This window comes from Nicotiana tabacum, chromosome 16 (assembly GCF_000715075.1).
Source record: "Nicotiana tabacum cultivar K326 chromosome 16, ASM71507v2, whole genome shotgun sequence".
Taxonomy (NCBI): Eukaryota; Viridiplantae; Streptophyta; class Magnoliopsida; order Solanales; family Solanaceae; genus Nicotiana; species Nicotiana tabacum.
Genome location: NC_134095.1, coordinates 24,947,211 through 24,963,569, shown reverse-complemented (window position 1 = coordinate 24,963,569; position 16,359 = coordinate 24,947,211).

Below are 16,359 nucleotides of genomic sequence, written 5' to 3'. Positions count from 1 at the left end.
TGAACTTTTGCAGATTGTATAGTATCGAATATATTCATACTAAGAATTTCTAATTGTAATGAATCAACATGCCTTTGTTTCATATTAATCAAGGCATTAATATCTCTAGTTACGGGATCTGTAACAAAGGAATAGCTTATCTTTTTATCTTGATAATTAGCAGAAAAACCATGTTCATCTATATTATTAAACGGATAAATAGCATTAATAAAAGGTGTTCCAAGTATGATTGGAGGGTATAACTGGTTTTTTACCAAAAAGAAGAAATGTGGAATACAGACTTTATTCTGGAAAATATGAGTATTAGGCAATTTGTACTCTATATCTAAAGCATGACCAGAAGCGGATTTCACCAAATGAGTAGTCTTTTGAAAATATCTAGTAGGAATCAATCCTTCCTGAATGCAGCTTACATCTGCACCACTATCAATCATAGCTATATCAGTTATAGAAAAATTATTATCAATCAAAATAGTACATTTAATATACCATTTGTGTGCAGTAATAATTTGCATCATACCTAAAAATAAATCAGATTTTTCATCAGAAATTTCTTTTCCTTTATTAGAAAAATCAGAAAATCCTTTAGTCGAAGATTCAGGTAGAGAATTATTCGTCTCAATTTGAGTAATACGGTGATCACAAATCATTTGATTTTGCTTAAGAGACTTAATATCTCTTTTCAAATTTTCTATTTCTTCTTTTAAATCATCAAAAGAAGTATCTCGACTAGGAGTAGTGGACTTTTGAAGTCTTCTATTTATTTCAGATAAAGAATATGGTGCAAAGTGTTCAAATTCGTTTTTGTATTTTTCAACAGATTTTGAACTACTAGAACTTGAACTTGCAGCTAAAGTAATAATTTTTTTACGAAGTTTTTCATCAGTAACTTCTTTTAAAAGTTCTATTACATTGTCAGATGTAATAGTTTTTATATTAAGATCATCAAATTGTGATTTCAATTTATAAAATCCATCACTATCACAAGCACAAATATCATTTTTGCATGTAGTGCAAGAAATATCTACATTTTTATTATTATCAGAAAAATCAATTAACTCAACTTCAGCTTCAGATTCAGTCTCTGAGTAATAGTCAGATTCTGATCCCGAAGTGTATAACAAGCCATAAACCTTATCGTGTAACTCATCATCGAGTTCTAAGGTTTTTAGCTTTTGAAGCTTGCAGTTTGGAGAAATATGACCAAACTTTCCACACTTATAACACTTAATATCAGCGAGATCACGTTTGGATCTATTCTTTGCAAATCGAGTAGATTTCCTGTTCGCTTTTCTAGTATCACGTTCTTCCTTAGGCCTATATCTAGACCTCTTTTTCTTATACGGGCTATCCGGGTTAGGGTACCTATGATATTTGGTTTTCTTCTTCCTATTTTGAGTGGAAGTTCCGGGTAAACCAAACTGGGTACAAAAGTCACCTACTTGGGACCTTTCTTTAAGCTTATCTATCTTAAGCTGTCTAGAAAGTCTTAGCTCATTACATAATTTAAGACCTTCTTCTGTACAAACACCTATAAGCTTACCATAGGTATAATTATTATATAGAATCTCTCCGCAACTACCCTTTAACACATTCCTTACTCTTTCAGCAAATAAGGAAGGGAGACCGTCTATAAACTTGGCTTTCCAGTGTTCATATCTATTCTCGGGTAGTTCCATAACTCTACTCATAAAAGTATCTTTATACCATCTAAATTCACTAAGGGTCTTACATCTAAGTCCATTAAGTAAAGTTCGGACGGTCTGATGATTTGAGGTAAATCTACCATTGAAATGCTCTAAAATTGTAAGTATAAGGGTATAAACTGCATCTTCTCTACCCACTACTAGAGCCATTCCTATGTTACCAACACCTTCGTCGGTTGCAGTAGCATTTATGACGAAAGCCTTTTCCTCTACAGATAAATGATTATCCCACCAGCCACGAAGTTGGCCAGTAAATCCTGCAATAATCATTTTGCAAATAGTTCTATCTGTATTTTTAACACTTTTACAGATAGTCGAATACATAAGCATTCTGTGTACGAGAATGGTTAATTGTCTATCAGTTAGACCATCAAGATTCCATTCATAAATTTCGGAACCGTTATAAGACGTATTAGTCTGATTCCAGTCTCGTTCCTCAATCAACACATCTTGAGGAGTAGGACGAGGATAATAATAGGTCTGCATTCTTGGTTTATCAGCATACCTATGATTTTGTTTAACAATCCCTTTGAGTTTATTAAACTCTAACCAAGTCTCAGTTTTATAATCAGAAATGGTCTCCATTTTATCAGCAATTTTTTTTGATAAATCAATAGGTCTAATATTTAAACCAGAAAGCTTTTTATCTAAAAGCTGAGCTAAGTCATCAAGAGATTTAAATTTAAAATCCTGAATCTCAGGAGGTCTTTGAATATGAGTAAGAATGTTTTGATCAACTGTTTTACTTCCTGAAGTGGAGGCAATATCAGTTGGTCCTTTCTTAGTACCCATTTCTTTTATTAAAATAGTCAAATCATCAAGTTTTTTATCAAGAGAACCAATATGTTCTCCTAAAATTTTAACATATAAACCCAAATAATTGTTTTGAGAAATCAATTTATTAATTTCTGCAATACTAATAGCTGCCACATTATCATCAATAAATTTTTGAAAGGCAGTGAAAGTAATACCAGTATTATTAGGTAAAATAAAGGGAGCCTGAGGAGGATAAATTGCTTTAGTAATATTACCACTCCCGTCTTTATAAGATCTTTCTAATAACTTTATATAAAGAGGTAAATATGTTGTTATAAACCAAGGAACAAAATACATAATTTGATTATGCAAGGCACAAGCTTCATAAAATTCTTGAGATATATTATTTAAATCATCTTTACTATAAGTATCAAAAAACCATATTTTAAACTGGTTCCATTTTTCACTAAAAAATTCCTTTTGAATATAAATACGGGCCCGAGAACCGGGGCTAAAATCAATTTGGTGTGGAATCATTAAATATTATTGGGGTCGAAATCCATCTCGGATAAAGAAGGAATATCCTTATCTGAAATATTGTCATTATCTTGAACAATATTTGTTTGAGGGTTAATCTTAACCCTTTCAACCCTTTTAACCTTTTGATCAGGCTTATCACTAGCAATAGTGTGTAAAGAAGCCGCACGATTGCGAGCTGGACCGTAAACTGGTTCAACAGGGGAAATATGTTGAATAGCAGGTAGAAGTCTATGATTAGAAAATGAATGTCTATTATAAATAGTAGACTTATCATCAAATTGAATACAAATCCTACCATCTGGATTTTGAGTAACATGCGAAAATTCAGTATTTGACAAGTCGTTAGTAATCTGACTTGGGGATATGACTGAATTTAAAGTCCATGTAGTTGGAAAATTAATTTCCTCCCACCTGATAGGTCTCCTAGTGGTAACCTTGGACTTTGCAAAATTGGTTTCGACCAATATGGTCTGATCCGAAGTATCGTATAACTTACATCTAGGATTCAAAGTAGATAATAGTTTGAAATAAATCCTATAGGACAGACATATAAGTTCAGAACCAGGCGCATAATTATAACCATGCGTTTTCACATTTAAAGTCAAAGCATCAAGAATATTAACATCAGAAAGAGATAGTTGCAGATTGGGTTGAGTATTAAAATATACTGGACCATAGGCCACTGTAGATTCTATCGAACCCATTAGAGACTGTCTGAAATTCAGATTTCTAGCATCTCTAAGAGCTGCTAAAAAGGTCTCTGGTAATCCTTTAAGGGTTAGAGGTTTAAATGCAATTTGAACCATACCAATATGCACATAATGGTAATGATGTTTATATAAATCTATATCATGCTTGTTTAACAAACGAATAGTTTGTTCAGACGAATTTAATGCTAAAGACTGTTCAGTCGTTTTTATCAATTGTTTAGAAGAAAGTTTATCAAACCAACCATAATCATAAATGGTTTTTATAGAAACTTTAGGAATTGTCCATTTATTTAATAAATCAAGGTTTTGAGGTATATCTACCTCTTCAAGTCTAGTACTTTTAGTACTTGTTTCTCCCAGATCCATTCCAAAGCTTCATATCTATGTTGAATCTTTCATATCTATTACACATTTACCATGAAAATTTCCTAGGCTCTGATACCATTTTACACCAGGAAAGGCAGTGAAAGTAATACCAGTATTATTAGGTAAAATAAAGGGAGCCTGAGGAGGATAAATTGCTTTAGTAATATTACCACTCCCGTCTTTATAAGATCTTTCTAATACCTTTATATAAAGAGGTAAATATGTTGTTATAAACCAAGGAACAAAATACATAATTTGATTATGCAAGGCACAAGCTTCATAAAATTCTTGAGATATATTATTTAAATAATCTTTACTATAAGTATCAAAAAACCATATTTTAAACTGGTTCCATTTTTCACTAAAAAATTCCTTTTGAATATAAATACGGGCCCGAGAACCGGGGCTAAAATCAATTTGGTGTGGAATCATTAAATATTATTGGGGTCGAAATCCATCTCGGATAAAGAAGGAATATCCTTATCTGAAATATTGTCATTATCTTGAACAATATTTGTTTGAGGGTTAATCTTAACCCTTATTTCCAATATATATAAACTATATATATATATATATATAGTTTATATGTATTAGAGATATATATAGTGCCTTATATATATGTGTATGTATTAAATATATATATATATATATATATATATATATATATATATATATATATATATATATATATATATATATATATATATATATATATATAGAGAGAGAGAGAGAGAGAGAGAGAGAGAGAGAGATATATAGTGCCTTATATATAGCTTATATGTATTAGATATATATATATATATAGTGCAATATGTAGATATAGTATATATAATATATATAAGCTATAGATATAGTTCAAATTAAATTTTACATTTAATACTCGGTATCAAAGCTACAAATTAAAGTTTACATTTATGTGATGACCCAATGGGTCATCACTTGCTTTCAGTTGATTTCTGTGTTTCCAAGGCCTTGAAAACCTCATTAGATTTGCCTAGATTTGCATGCGCAGTCCGGGCGCGTAGCCAGAAAGCGTAAATATGAAACTATGTGAAAAATGCTAAATTTTGATATTAAAATGAATAAATTTGACTTCGGTCAACATTTTGGGTAAACGGACCCGGATCCGTGATTCGACAGTCTCGGAGGGTCCATAGGAAAATATGGGACTTGGGCGTATGCCCATAATCGAATTCCGAGGTCCCAAGTCCGAGAAATGAATTTTGAAGTGAAATTGTTTTCAGAAATTATTTAAGAAAATTTGAAATGAAAACTGATTAGAAAGCAATGGTATCGGGCCCGTATTTTGGTTCCGGCGCCCGGTACAGGTCTTATATATGACTTGAGTCATTCCTGTGAAATTTGGTTGAAAACGGACGTTGTTTGACGAGATCCGGACCTTAATTGAGAAATTTGATTTTTAAAAGAGTTTTGAGAAATTTCATTGATCTCGAGATTTAATTCGATGCTCGTGATGTTATTTTGGTAATTTGATTACACGAATATGTTCGTAGGATGTTTTTGAAGTTGTGGGTATACTTTGATTGGAGTTTCGAGGGCTCGGGTGAGTTTCGAGTAGATTCCGGGATGCCTTAGGCTTAGAAAGTCAGGTGTTGCAGGTTCAGGAAGCTGCAGTCTCTGAACCCTCTAGTGCAGTCTGCGAGAAATCGCGTGCGACCGCGGAGGGGCCAGCGCGGCTGCGATCGCCTTTGTGCGGTCCGCGGTAGAGGCTGTTCGGCCGCAGTCGGCCTTGTGCAGTCCGCACAGGGTGCTAAACTGCAGGTCTTCAGGTACGCTAGTGCGGCCGCGGTCCATTTGATACAGTCCGCACTGGGGGTCTGAGAGGGGTATAAATAAACAGGAATTTCAGTTATTTTTCACTTTTCAAAACCCCAAAAACAGAAGAGGCGATTTTTCAAACAACCTTTCTTCCTGAAAACGTTGGTAAGTGATTTCTAACTCATTTTCTTCACTCCTTAACATCTTTTAACATGATTTCAACTTCATATCAAAGATTTTCATGGGAAAAATTGGGTGTTTTGGGTAGAACCTAGGTTTTTCAAAAATTGGGGATTTGGACCTCAATTTGAGGTCCGATTTCAAAACAAATTATATATTTGGATTCTTGGGGGAATGGGTAATCGGGTTTTAGTTTGAACCTCGGGTTTCGACCACGTGGGCCCGGGGGGACTCATTTAGCATTTATTGATGTAATTAAGTAACTTATGACTAGTTTCAAGCGGATTGGTGGTGGAATCAAGAGGTAAAGCTATAATTGAGACTTGAGTGGTGTTCAAGGCATCGAGGTAAGTGTTCGGTCTAACCCTAGCTTGAGGGATTAGGAGTTGAGTCATATTTGCTACTTGCTTCTTGTTGAGTACGACGTATAGGCAAGGTGACGAGTATCTATATGTTGGTGTCAAGCATGGCCGTGAGTCTTAAATTGAAAGTTGTTGTGTTCTTGAATGACACTTGGTATGCTTTAATTAATGATCTTCTATCATTGAGCATTTTCATTAATTGAACTGAGTACCAGCTAAGTGAGATTTGTTACAGCTGATTCTCCCTTACCTGGATGACTATTTCGATATTGTTGTTCCCTTGCCGGAAAATTATTATATTACTTTTATTTTCTTGCCGGGAAGTTATTATATACTTATGTTCCCTTTCTGGGATTACTTGTGATTGTGTGATGAACTGTAAAAGGGAGCGGGTGGTACGCCTACCACAAGATATTTTGAAATGGAAACGGGTGGTACGCCTACCACAAGATATTTTTAAATGGGAGCGGGTGGTACGCCTACCACAAGATTATGAAATGGGAGCGGGTGGTACGCTTACCACAAAATTATGAAATGGGAGCGGGTGGTACGCCTACCATAAGATATTATGAAATGGGAGCGGGTGGTACGCCTACCACAAGATATTATGAAATGTGAGCGGGTGGTACGCCTACCACAAGATATGATGAAATGGGAGCGGGTGGTACGCCTACCACAAGATATGAGAAATGGAATCGGGTTGCACGCCTGCAACAAGATGGAAACTGATAGTGAAAGATGTCTTTACTTTTCTTTATCTATGTTAGAAATTATATTGTTAGCTTCCTTGTTATTTCTTGTTATTTTGTTTTGTTAGCTACCCCCGAAGCATGTTCCCCTTCCCCAGCTTTAATTGCTTATTACTTGTTACTTTCCGCTATATGTTATATAACTGCACAGGTTTATCTGGAGTCTGGTCCTAGCCTCGTCATTACCTCGCCGAGGTTAGGCCATGCACTTACCAGCACATGGGGTCGGTTGTGCTTATACTACATTCTGCACTGTGTGCAGATCCCGGAGCAGCTTTCAGACAGTAGTTGGAGGGCTTCCTTCAGTCCACTCGGAGACCCAAGGTAGACCTGTAGGCGTCCACAGGCCCTGGCATCTCCCTCTATCTCTATTTCCTGTTTCATTTCCTTTGTTCCGAAACAGTGTATTGCATTTCTTCAGACCTTGTATGTAGAAACTCTTAGACAGTCTGTGACACTGTGACACCAAATTTTGGGGTAATTAAAGTTTAAAAGTTGTAATAGACGTAGTTTTAAGTTTTATAACTGTTGACTTTCGCTTATTTACTTAATATTCCGCTGTTGCCATGTTATCACCTCGTGTTTGTTAAAATGAAGAAATATGAAAGTGTAGTAGGTAATTAAGGTTTGGCTTTCCTAGCTCCCATTAGTAGGCGCCACCACGACTCCCGAGGGTGGGAAATCCGGGTCGTGGCAAGTTGGTATCAGAGCTCTAGGTTACATGGGTTTCACAGTTCACTGACAAACTTAGTAGAGTCTGAGGGATCGGTATGGAGGCGTTTGTATTTATCCCAGAGGCTACAGATTTAGGAAAACTTCACATTTATTCTTTCTTGTCGTGCGGTTCTGTTTCCCAGTATTGATTGAATTTCTACTCCGTTCTTTTGCAGATGGCAAGAACACGCGCTTCCTCATCTACCACTCAGCGGCCCGAGCCCCCAGCAGCAGCTTCCATTAGGGGCAGAGGGCGAGGCCGAGGACATGTAAGAGGCCGAGGTAGGGGCAGAGTTCAGCCCCGAGCAGCAGCACCAATAGCGGAGCCTCAGGTTGATTTTGAGGAGGAGGTTCCGGCCCCAGTATTTCCGGTGGGCCTAACGCAGGTCCTAGAGGGGTTTATTGTTACCCCAGTTCTTCAGGACGCTTTGGTCCGATTGGTGGGCCTCATGGAGAGTGTCACCTGAGCAGGTTTGCTTCCAGTAGCACCAGGAGGGGCTCAGACTCCTGCTACATGCACTCTGGAGTAGGTAGCTCCCCAGATTCAAACTCCACCGGTTCAGCCAGTTGGAGCAGTTCAGCCGGGTGCCATATCTCAGACCGGCGATGTAGCGGTTATGTCCGCCGATGCTTTGTGGAGGCAGGATAGGTTCACCAAGCTCTTCACTACTACTTTCAGTGCTGCTTCTTCTGAGGATCCCCAGGATTTTCTATATAGCTGTCATGAGGTTCTCAAGAACATGGGCATTGTTGAGACCAATGGGGTCGATTTTGCTACATTCCGCTTGTCTAGATCCGCTAAGACTTGGTAGAGGGATTATTGCTTAGCTAGGCCAGCCGGGTCGCCATCTTTGACTTGGGAGCAGTTTACAGTATTGTTTTTGGAGAATTTTCTCCCCGTTACTTAGAGAGAGGCCTATCGGAGGCAGTTTGAGCGCCTCCAGTAGGGTTCCATGACGGTCACCCAGTATGAGACCAGGTTCATCGACTTAGCTCGCCATGCTCTTGTCATACTTCCTATTAAGAGAGAGAGAGAGAGAGAGAGAGAGAGAGAGAGAGGGGTGAGGAGGTTTATCGACGGTCTTATTCAGCCGATTCGTCTTCAGATGGCCAAGGAGGCCGGTAGTGAGATCACTTTTTAGGAGGCGGCCAATGTTGCCCACAGAGTTGAGATGGTTCTATCGCAGGGAGGTGTTCAGGGGTCAGATAAGAGGCCCCGTCATTCAAGCGGATTCAGTGGTACCTCGTCTGGAGGTAGAGATTCATATGGTAGAGGCCATCCTCCTAGGCCCTTTCAATCAGCTCTTCAGGTTTCTCATGGTGCTTCAGGTGGCCGTGGTCCTCCGATTCAGTATTCTGATTATCAGTCCTTCAGTGCACCACCAACACCTATCAGTGCACCGCTGATTTAGAGTTTTCAAGGTCGTCAGCCCCAGCAGCCGAGGGCTTATTTTACTTGTGGCGACATGAGGCACATTGCTAGATATTGCCCTCGAGCTTCGAGCAGTTCTCTGCATTAGGGTTCCCGTGCTATGGTTCATGTACCAGATGTTTCACAGCCTGCCCAACCAACTAGAGGTGGGGGTAGAGGTACTAGAGGTGGAGGTGGAGGTCCTAGAGGTTGAGCTCAGGCCGCTAGAGGTGGAGGCCAGCCAGCTGCAGGCCATCCTAGAGAGGTATTTCTAGGTGGTGGGGCCCAGCCCCGATGTTATGCTCTCCCAGCCAAGCCCAAGGCTGAGGCTTCAGATGCAATTATTACAGGTACGGTTCTGGTTTGTGATAGAGATGCTTCAGTGTTATTTGATCTAGGGTCTACATACTCGTATGTGTCATCTTATTTTGCACCTTATCTGGTCATGCCTAGTGATTCATTGAGTATTCCTGTTTATGTGTCTATATTGGTGGGTGATTCTATTGTGGTAGATCGAGTCTATCGCACTTGTGTAGTTGTGATTGGGGGTCTTGAGACTCGTGTGGATTTGTTGCTTCTAGACATGGTCGACTTCGATGTTATTTTGGGGATGGACTGGTTATCACCTTACCATGCTATCTTAGACTGTCATGCCAAGACTGTGACCTTAGCTTTACCGGGTATGCCTCGTTTATAGTGGAGAGGAACTTCTCGTCATTCTACCCGTAGTGTTATTTCTTATGTGAAGGCTCGGCGTATGGTCGAGAAGAGGTGCTTGTCCTATTTAGCTTATGTTCGTGATTCTAGTGCGGAGGTCCCCTCTATTGATTTTGTGCCCGTTGTTCATGAGTTTCCTGAGGTATTCCCTTCAGACCTGTATGCCGCCCGACAGGGATATAGACTTTTGCATTGATTTGGCTTCGGGCACTCAGCCCATTTCTATTCTGCCGTATCGCATGGCCCCGCTAGAGTTGAAAGAGTTGAAGGAGCAGTTGCTGGACTTGCTTGAGAAGGGTTTCATTAGACCCAGCGTTTCGCCTTGGGGTGCGCCGGTTTTGTTTGTTAAGAAAAAAGATGGTTCGATGAGAATGTGCATTGATTACCGACAGTTGAACAAGGTCACCATCAAGAATAAGTATCCACTGCTGAGGATTGATGATTTGTTCGATCAACTTCAGGGTGCCAAGGTATTTTCAAAGATTGACTTGAGATATGGCTACCATCAGTTGAGGATTAGGGCATCTGATGTCCCTAAGACAACTTTCCGCACTCGGTACGAGCATTATGAGTTCTTGGTTATGTTATTCGGGTTGACAAATGCCCTAGCAGCTTTTATGGATTTGATGAATCGAGTGGTCAGGCCTTTTTTGGACTCGTTCGTGATAGTCTTCATTGATAATATCTTGATATATTCCCACAGCCGGGAGGAGCACGAGCAACATCTCAGAGTGGTTCTTCAGACTTTGAAGGATAGTCAGTTATATGCTAAGTTCTTGAAGTGTGAGTTCTGGTTGAGTTCAGTTGCATTCCTGGGTCATATTGTATCAGCAGAGGGCATTCAGGTTTATCCGAAGAAGATTGGGGCAGTCAAGAACTAGCCTAGACCAGCATCAGCTTTAGAGATTCGGAGTTTCTTGGGATTGACATGCTACTACCGTCGATTCGTGGAGGGGTTCTCATCTATTGCAGCCCCGATGACTAGGTTGACCCAGAAGGGTGCCCAGTTTAGATGGTCGGATGAGTGTAAGGCGAGCTTTCATAAGCTCAAGACAGCTCTGACTATGGCATCAGTGTTAGTTTTGCCCACAGGTTCAGGGCCTTACACAGTTTATTGTGATGCTTCCCATATTGGGCTTGGTGTAGTGTTATTGCAGGATGGCAAGGTCATTGCCTATGCTTCGAGGTAGTTGAAAATTCATGAGTAGAACTATCCAGTCCATGATTTAGAGTTGACAGCCATTGTTCACGCATTGAAGATTTGGATGCACTATCTGTATGGCGTGGCGTGTGAGGTGTTCACGGATCATAAGAGTCTTCAGCATTTGTTCAAGAAAAAGGAGTTGAATTTGAGGCAAAGAAGGTGGTTGGAGTTGTTGAAGGATTATGGCATCACCATCTTATATCACCCGGGAAAGGCCAATGTGGTGGCCGATGCTCTTAGTAGAAAGTCAGCTAGCATGGGCAGTCTTGCTTATTTTCCGGTCAGTGAGAGGCCGCTTGCTTTGGATGTTCAGGCTTTGGCCAATCGGTTTGTGAGGTTGGATATTTCTGAGCCTAGTCGAGTATTAGCTTGCACGGTCGCTCGATCTTCATTATTGGAGCATATCCGTGATCGGCAATTTGATGATCCCCATTTGTGTTTCCTTAGAGACACGGTGCAGCGTGGACATGCCAAGCAGGTCACCTTAAGTGATGATGGAGTTTTGAGATTGCAGGGGCGAGTTTGTATGCCTAATGTGGATGGGCTTCGAGAGTTGATTTTAGAGGAGGCCCATAGTTCCCGGTATTCTATTCATCCGGGCGCCGCGAAGATGTATCAGGATTTGCGGCAACATTATTGGTGGCATAAAATGAAGAAGGATATCATTGCATATGTGGCTCGATGTATGAATCATCAGCAGGTTAAGTACGAGCATCAGAGGCCTGGTGGACTGTTTCAGAGGATTGAGCTTCCCGAGTGGAAGTGGGAGCGTATTACTATGGACTTCGTTGTTGGACTCCCGCAGACTCGGAAGAAGTTCGACGCAGTTTGCATCATTGTTGATAGGCTGACCAAGTCAGCGTATTTCATTCCTGTGGCAGTCTCCTATTCATCCAAGAGGTTAGCTGAGATTTGTATCCGTGAGATTGTTCGTCTTCATGGTGTGCCGGTATCTATCATTTCGGACTGAGGTACGCAGTTTACCTTGCGCTTCTGGAAAGCAGTTCAGCGAGAGTTGGGCACCCAGGTTGAGTTGACTACAACATTTCATCCTCAGACAGACGGGCAGTCCGAGCGGACTATTCAGATATTGGAGGATATGCTTCGAGCTTGTGTTATTGACTTTGGAGGCTCGTGGGATCAGTTCTTGCCTTTAGCAGAGTTTGCCTACAACAACAGCTACTAGTCGAGTATCCAGATGGCTCCTTATGAGGCTTTGTATGGCAGGCGATGTCGATCTCCGGTTGGCTAGTTTGATCCAGGAGAGGTTCAGTTGTTGGGTACGAATCTGGTTCAGGAGGCCTTGGACAAGGTCAGGATCATTCAGGATAGGCTTCGTGCAGCTCAATCTAGGCAGAAGAGTTATGCAAACCGCAAGGTTCGAGATGTGGCTTTTATGGTTGGTGAACGAGTATTGCTCCGAGTGTTGCCTATGAAGGGCGTAATGAGATTTGGGAAGAAGGGAAAGCTTAGCCCTAGGTTCATTGGCCCGTTTGAGATTCTTGATCGAGTGGGAGAGGTGGCTTATAGACTTGCGTTGCCGCCGAGCTTATCAGCCATGCATCCAGTGTTTCATGTGTCTATGCTTCGGAAGTATCACGACGATCCATTCCACGTGTTAGATTTTAGCACTGTCTGGTTGGACAAGGACTTGTCTTATGAGGAGGAGCCGGAAGCTATTCTAGACCGGCAAGTTCGACAGTTGAGGTCGAAGAGTTTTCCTTCGGTTCGTGTTCAGTGGAGAGGTCATCCTCCTGAGGCATCGACCTGGGAGTCTGAGTCCAATATGCGTAGCCGTTATCCTCATCTTTTCCCCGAATCAGGTACTTCCTTCTTCTGTCCGTTCAAGGACAAACGGTTGTTTTAGAGGTGGAGAATGTGACGACCCAAAGGGTCATCACTTACTTTCAATTGATTTTTGTGTCTCCGAGGACTTGAAAACCTCATTAGAGTTGCCTCGATTTGCGTGCGCAGTCCGGGTGCGTAGCTGGAAAGCGTAAATATGAAACTCTGTGAAAACTGCTAAGTTTTGATGTTTAAATGAATAAATTTGACTTCGGTCAATATTTTGGATAAACGTACCTGGATCCGTGATTCGACGGTCCCGGAGGGTCCATAGGAAAATATGAGACTTGGGCGTATGCCCGGAATCGAATTCCGAGGTCCCAAGCCTGAGAAATGAATTTTGAAGTGAAATTATTTAAGGAAATTTGAAATGAAAACTGATTAAAAAGTAATGGTATCGGGCCCGTATTTTGGTTCCGGCGCTCGGTACAGGCCTTATATATGACTAGTGTCATTCCTATGAGATTTGGTTGAAAACGGACGTCGTTTGACGCGATCCGGACCTTAATTGAGAAATTTGATGTTTAAAAGAGTTTTGAGAAATTTCATTGATCTCGAGGTGTAATTCGATGCTCGTGATGTTATTTTGGTAATTTGATTATACGAATATGTCCGTAGGATATTTTTGAGGTTGTGGGTATACTTGGATTGGGGTTTCGAGGACTCGGGTGAGTTTCGAGTAGGTTCCGGGATACCTTAGGCTTAGAAAGTCAGGTGTTGCAGGTTCAGGAAGCTGCAGTTCTGAATCCTCTAGTGCGGTCCGCAAGAAATCGCGTGTGACCGCGGAGGGACCAGCGCGGCCACGGTCGCCTTTGTGCGGTCCGCAGTGGAGGTTGTGCGGCCACAGTCGGCCTTGTGTTGTCCGCACAGGGTGCTAAACTGTAGGTCTTCAGGTACGCTAGTGCGGCCGCGGTCCATTTGATGCGGTCCGCACTGGGGTTCTGAGAGGGGTATAAATAAATGGGAAATTCTGTTATTTTTCACTTTTCAAAACCCCAAAAATATAAAAGGCGATTTTTCAAACAACCTTTCTTCTCCAAAACGTTGGTAAGTGATTTCTAATTCATTTTCTTCACTCCTTAACATCTTTAAACATGATTTCAACTTCAAATCAAAGATTTTCATGGGGGAAATTGGGTGTTTTGGGTAGAACCTAGGCTTTTCAAAAATTGGGGATTTGGACCTCAATTTGAGGTCCAATTTCAAAATAAATTATATATTTGAATTCGTGGGGGAATGGGTAATTGGGTTTTGGTCCGAACCTCGAGTTTCGACCACGTGGGCCCGGGGGTGATTTTTGACTTTTGGGTAAAACTTTAGAAAACTCATTTTCATGTATTGGGGTTGATTCATTTAGCACTGATTGATGTAATTAAGTAACTTGTGACTAGATTCGAGTGGATTGGTGGTGGAATCGAGGGGTAAAGCTATAATTGATACTTGAGTGTTGTTCAAGGAATCGAGGTAAGTGTTCGGTCTAACCCTAGCTTGAGGGATTAAGAGTTGTATCATATTTTCTACTTGCTTCTTGTTGAGTACGACGTATAAGCATGGTGATGAGTATCTATACGTTGGTGTCAAGCATGACCGTGGGTCTTAAATTGAAAGTTGTTGTGTTCTTGAATGACACTTGGTATGCTTTAATTAATGATCTTCTATGATTGAGCATTTCCATTAATTGTACTGAGTACCAGCTAAGTGAGATTGGTTATAGCTGATTCTCCCTTGCCGGGATGACTATTTCGATATTGTTGTTCCCTTGCTGGAAAATTATTATATTGCTTTTGTTCCCTTGCCGGGAAGTTGTGATATACTTATGTTCCCTTGCCGGGATTACTTATGATTGTGTGATGAACTGTAAAAGGGAGTGGGTGGTACGCCTACCACAAGATATTTTGAAATGGGAGCGGGTGGTACGCCTACCACAAGATATGAGAAATGGGATCGGGTTGCACGCCTGCAACAAGATGGAAACTGAAAGTGATAGCTGTCTTTACTTCTCTTTATTTGTGTTAGAAGTTATATTGTTAGCTTCCTTGTTATTTCTTGTTATTTTGTTTTGTCAGCTTCCCCCGAAGCATGTTCCCCTTCCCCATCTTTAATTGCTTATTACTTGTTAATTTCCGCCATATGTTATATAACTGCACAAGTTTATCTGGAGTCTGGTCCTAGCCTTGTCACTACCTCGCCGGGGTTAGGCCAAACACTTACCAGCACATGAGGTCGGTTGTGCTGATACTACACTCTGCACTATGTGCAGATCCCAGAGTAGCTTTCGGACAGTAGTTGGAGGGCTTACTTCAGTCCACTCGGAGACCCAAGGTAGACCTGTAGGCGTCCACAGGCCCTGGCATCTCCCTCTATCTCTATTTCCTGTTTCATTTCCTTTGTTCCGAAACAGTGTATTGCATTTCTTCAGACCTTGTATGTAGAAACTCTTAGACAGTCTGTGACATTGTGACACCAGATTTTGGGGTTATTAAAGTTTAAAAGTTGTAATAGACGTAGTTTTAAGTTTTATAACTGTTGACTTTCGCTTATTTACTTAATATTCCGTTGTTGCCAGGTTATCGCCTCGTGTTTGTTAAAATGAAGAAATATGAAAGTGTAGTAGGTAGTTAAGGTTTGGCTTGCCTAGCTTCCTTTAGTTTACATTTAATACTCGGTATCAAAGCTGCAAATTAAAGTTTACATTTAATACTTCAAATTAAAGTTCAATACCTTCAACATAATACTTCAAATTAATCTAACAAACTAGAACATTAAGCATAATACGTCTAATAATTTTAAAATAACACAAATTATCTCAAATCAACTTAAAATCTTAAATACGAATGTCTGGAGAACGCGCAAGACAACTCTTTATATGCCTCCTTAAAGAGCCTGTGCCCTCCTTTCGACGACGAGTGTAGACTCGACCACAGTTCTTGCACTTTATTATGTAAACTTCTTCATTTTCTTCTACCACATTAAAGTATTCCAAAATAAATGGGTGCAATCTAGAATCACCGGGCATGATTTAACTTGAATTTAGAATTGGAGTTTGAGAAATGAGAGATGAGTGAAAATTTGAAGACTTGAATACTTCAATTTGAGTTTGAGAAATGAGAGAGATTAATAAATTTATGAGTAAAAATGAAAGAATGAGGGTGTATTTATAGTTGAGAATAGGAAAAAAGTGTAATTATAAAAAGTTTGGAGTAAAAACTAAGTTTGGGAGCCAAATGGCTATTTTTGAAAGTGCCAAACTGCTAAAAATGCAGTCCAATGACTACATTTTAAATATCTGACGTTGTCCCTTTTTTATTTTTTTTTTAAAA